A 5,000-nucleotide genomic window follows, 5' to 3' on the forward strand; every position below is an offset into this window, starting at 1 on the left:
CGAAGCAGACTTCGCAAAGTGTTGGATTGTTCACCCACCAATAGGGAACGTGAGCTGGGTTTAGACCGTCGTGAGACAGGTTAGTTTTACCCTACATTGGATTTTGTCATTGATATAGGAATCGTACTTAGTACGAGAGGAACCGTACGTTCGGACATTTGGTTTACGTATTTGTTCGAAAGGACAATGATGCGAAGCTACCATCCGACGGCTTACAACTGAACGCCTCTAAGTTGGAATCCGATCTAGACTCAATGATTCTTTGGCACATTGGTTGTCGTCAGCACATTTATATATGTTCAAACTGTTGATCAAGTGAACATATGAATGAAGCTACAGTATTGTTGCTCGAGTGTGATCGAAATGAGATTACGGCCGCAACAGTGCATCTTTAGTCGAAACAACACTAATGGCTTGAATCGATTGTAAACGACTTTCTTCAGTAACAGAGTAACGTACACGTGAGAGCAACCGCCACATTGCGATCCGCTGAGTTTCTGCTCGATGTTATGCTGATTCGATAGGCTTCAGTCCTATACGACATTTGCATTCATCATCAACATATGTCATATGGAAGAAGCAAGTCGAAGTATGAGTGTGACTTGGACTTGGCGATTTTTTTCTTGCCTCCATGCCACCATGGGCAAGTTTGTTTGGGAGAATATGTCCAAGTCGTCTGAAACTTCCATCGATGCAACATCATCATCCATGTATACATAGAGTGTCGATGTGTAGTAAGTAGGGCCAGACATGTGCGAACAGAACTTGGACGATCGAAGAAGTGTCCTGCACAAGTGGTAGCATCGTTCGAGTTTCGTCATAGACTCGGTGTCAATGCATGCTGAATCGGTAGACTTCAGTTCTATTCACGATCTCTGCATTTCATTCATCTATTCGACATACGAGACCAAACTGGTTCTTCATCGGTAGACACGCCTAAAACATGCGATCAGATCCTTGGGCCAATGCCGGCTAGGACATCATCGTCGGTCGAAACTCGATCATCGATCTCTGTACGAAACGGCATACACCTCTCGCACTTACACACATCCATCCATCCATCCATCCATACGTAGATTGATCAAAGAGATCAGCGAACAACTGGCTACTTGTAGTAAACTACGTCTGTTCATGTACCTACATTCGACATTCGATGAGCGTCTTCCATTTGGCTACCTATGTCGAGAAAACACAGGTCCACTCCGCCCATGGAGTCACTAATTAGATGGTGAGCCATTTGGCTAACTACATGATCATGTACGAACATATCGGTGACATCGTCATTTCGTTCTTCACGTCAAGAAAACAATCGTCCACCTCTCCCATGCAGTCACTAATTNAGCAAATATGTTGTAAGTTCGAATTTTACATGTGTGCAAGATATTTGCTGGTTCGTCGAAAATGAACCAGCAAATATGTTGTAAGTTCGAATTTTACATGTGTGCAAGATATTTGCTGGTTCGTCGAAAATGAACCAGCAAATATGTTGTAAGTTCCCATTTTGCATGCAAAAGCAAACTCGTAGTTGTCGAACCCGGAGATACGTTTTTTGCATTGGTTTGTCTGACTGTGCAATGATCTTGTCGATCGATGCTGATGTTGTGATGAAGCGATAGTTCGGCTAAGACTACTGTGTATATGCAGTGGTATAGCAGTGTGAACATGTTATATGTGTGAATTGAAGTGAAAGTCGTTCGAAGCTGCTTCGTCGATTTTCATGACGATCGTACATGTTTGTTCGCATGACCAAACGAATTTCTATATCGCATGTAATAAAACATCACAACTGGCAACGAAGTGAATGCGGTTGAAAATGTTTCAACATATGCACGACTAACTTCGATAACATCTTGTTGATTGACTCCTCGTAGTTGATCAGTCGATGCTTGTTTGGGCTTGAATGCTTGTAAACGAGTTGTTGAAAGAACAGGAATGAATTTATTCCATGATGTGGGTTGGTTTTGTTTCGTCTCGATGAAACAACGCACACATACTTTACTGTTACATACATACATATTCGTACGTATGTCAACGGTAATGCTATCAACACTGGTCATAATGAAGTGATTTCATTTGACTCTGTTGTGAAACGAAGAGATGTATTTGTATATTGCTCGTCAATATCGATACATTCTCGACATAGATAACGAAGCTTTCCGATTGATCTTGTCGGTGGCTTTCCTTTATCTTGAAGATTAAGCCATGCATGTCTAAGTATGAACTGGTTTAAGGTGAAACTGCGTACGGCTCATTACATCAGCTATAACTTTCTTTGATCATAACTCCTAAATGGAATAACCGAGGAAAAGCCTGGGCTAATACATGCGACAATTCCGGTAGCAATATCGGAATGCTTTTATTAGATCAAAACCTTCTAGTTCCTTCACCGGAACTGTTTGTTGGTGACTCTAAATAACTTTGTGTTGATCGTATGACCTCCGTGTCGACGACATATCTTTCAAGTGTCTGACTTATCAACTTTAGACGGTACATTATATGTCTACCGTGGTTGTAACGAGTACAGAGAATCAGGGTTTGGTTCTGGAGAGGCCGCCTGAGAAACGGCGACCACTTCCAAGGAAGGCAGCAGGCGCGCAAATTACCCACTCTCAAAACGAGGAGGTAGTGAAGAGAAATAACGATGTTAGTCTTTTCAAGGCTGACAATCGGAATGGAAACACTGTAAACAGGTTATTGATTAACAATTGGAGGGCAAGTCTGGTGCCAGCAGCCGCGGTAATTCCAGCTCCAATAAGGAAAACTAAAGTTGCTGTGTTTAAAAAGCTCGTAGTTGAATTTCGGGTATTTGTTGCTGGTTGGTCTCGCGACCTTTTTGGCTAACAGATCCTCACTTGCTGGACAGTTGGCGATGATCTTTATCGGTTGTCGTCAGTTGCCAGAACGTTTACTTTGAGAAAATTAGAGTGCTAAAAGCAGGCTCTCGCCTATATATATTGCATGGAATAATGAAATAAGATCTCGATTTTATTTCGTTGGTTTTAGAAATTGAGATAATGATTAATAGGATCAGAGGGGGGCGTACGTACTGTGGTGTGAGAGGTGAAATTCTTGGATCGCCACAGGACGAACAGCAGCGAAGGCGTTCGCCAAGAATGTTTTCATTAATCAAGAACGAAAGTTTGAGGTTCGAAGACGATTAGATACCGTCCTAGTTCAAACCATAAACGTTGCCAACTGTCTTTTAGATGCGGTTACTCATATGACTCATCTGGCGGATCTCGAGAAATCTAAGTTTTTAGGTTCCGGGGGAAGTATGGTTGCAAAGCTGAAACTTAAAAGAATTGACGGAAGGACACACAAGAAGTGGAGCCTGTGGCCTAATTTGACTCAACACGGGAAACCTTACTCGGCCAGGACACTTTTAGGATTGACAGATTGAGAGCTCTTTCTTGATTAGGTGGGTGGTGGTGCATGGTCGTTCGTAGTTCGTGGAGCGATTTGTCTGATTAATTTCGATAACGAACGAGACTCCGGCTTACTAAATAGTCTAAAGTTCGCAGGGACTTTTCAAGACTTCTTAGCAGGATAAGTGGCACTTTTTAAGCCACACGAAATGGAGCAATAACAGGTCTGTGATGCCCTTAGATGTCCGAGGCTGCACGCGCGCTACACTGGAGAGTTCAGAATGTTTCTTCCTACTTCGACAGAAGTGGGTAACCATGAAATTCTCTTCGTGACTGGGATCGGAGCTTGCAATTATTCTCCGTCAACGAGGAATTCCTAGTAAGCACTATTTCATCAGAATGTGCTGATTATGTCCCTGTCCTTTGTACACACCGCCCGTCGCTACTACCGATTGAATGTTTTAGTGAGATCTTCGGCTTGGTTTTCCGAGCGGCTCTCGGGTCGTTCGGTATATATCGAAAAGATGCTCAAACTGGATCATTTAGAGGAAGTAAAAGTCGTAACAAGGTATTCGTAGGTGAACCTGCGTATGGATCATTACCGTTCTTGATTGATTTCGTATCGATCATCAACATATTTCAACTTCGCACAATTGTTTCTCTCGAGATAATTGTGTCGCACCATTATGTATCGAAACAAGATGACATATTCATATGGATAGGACATCTTCGTGATGACTCGTTCATGTGTTGTCTTGTTTCTAAACCTTTTCCATTCAACAAATCATTGTTGTTTGTCATTGAATATGAATCGAATCTAAAATACAGAAAACTAACAATTCTGTACGGTGGATCACTCGGCTCGTTATTCGATGAAGAGCGCAGCAAAGTGCGAGAAAGCAATGCGAATTGCAGGACACATTGAGCATGAATAACTCGAACGCATCTAGCAGCCAAGGCTCAGCCGAGGCTAAATTTGCTTCAGTCTTGTTTACATAACATCAAATTCATTTATTGTTATCAATAGATGAATTGCTGGCAAGTTCGATATACTCTCGTATCTAGCTTGCAAGACCTATTTTACATATGACATGATTATGTAGATTGGATTTTCCAATGTATGTATGATTGTTGTATACGTATGAAACGGAGTTATACACATACACACATAAAAATAAATTTTATTGTGTAATCTGTCATAACACGAGAAATCTTTATCATATCCGTGTTATTGATCATCGACAATAGAATTTCATGTGTCAAGTGTGAATGACATTCCTTGTTCTATATGAAATGATTTGATCATTCTCATTCGTTTCAAGCTGAAGTCAAATTAGAATACTTGCTGAACTTAAGCATATTAATAAGCAAAGGAAAAGAAATCAACTGAGATTGCCTTAGTAATGGCGAATGAACCGGCAAAAGCTCATTGCTGAAGCGTATTAGATTCACTTCTAGTATGCATTGTAGCATTTGGGGTTGCCACTGTAGGATGCCTGTTCGTGTGAGTTCCTTTGATCAGGGCTTCTACCATAGAAGGTGCTAGTCCTATAATCACGAATAGTGTGTCTTACATGGTCTACCTTTCGAGTAGCGTAGTTTGAGATTGCTACGCCAACGTGGGACGTAAACTTG

General features: G+C 41.5%; 2 non-coding genes across 2 annotated transcripts in view; both read left to right on the top strand.

Annotated features, from left to right (window-relative positions):
• Nucleotides 1-4,202: 4,202 nt before the first annotated feature.
• Nucleotides 4,203-4,355, top strand: LOC125179511. Its single transcript, XR_007157291.1, has one exon. It is a non-coding gene; the product is annotated as a 5.8S ribosomal RNA (ribosomal RNA).
• Nucleotides 4,356-4,683: 328 nt separating this feature from the next.
• Nucleotides 4,684-5,000, top strand: part of LOC125179508 — a 3,398-nt gene continuing 3,081 nt past the window's right edge. Inside the window, exon 1 of the ribosomal RNA XR_007157289.1 lies at nucleotides 4,684-5,000. This exon is cut by the window's right edge and continues 3,081 nt beyond it. This is a non-coding gene — a ribosomal RNA (large subunit ribosomal RNA).

Source organism: Hyalella azteca, unplaced genomic scaffold (assembly GCF_000764305.2).
Source record: "Hyalella azteca isolate HAZT.00-mixed unplaced genomic scaffold, Hazt_2.0.2 contig223, whole genome shotgun sequence".
Lineage (NCBI taxonomy): Eukaryota > Metazoa > Arthropoda > Malacostraca > Amphipoda > Hyalellidae > Hyalella > Hyalella azteca.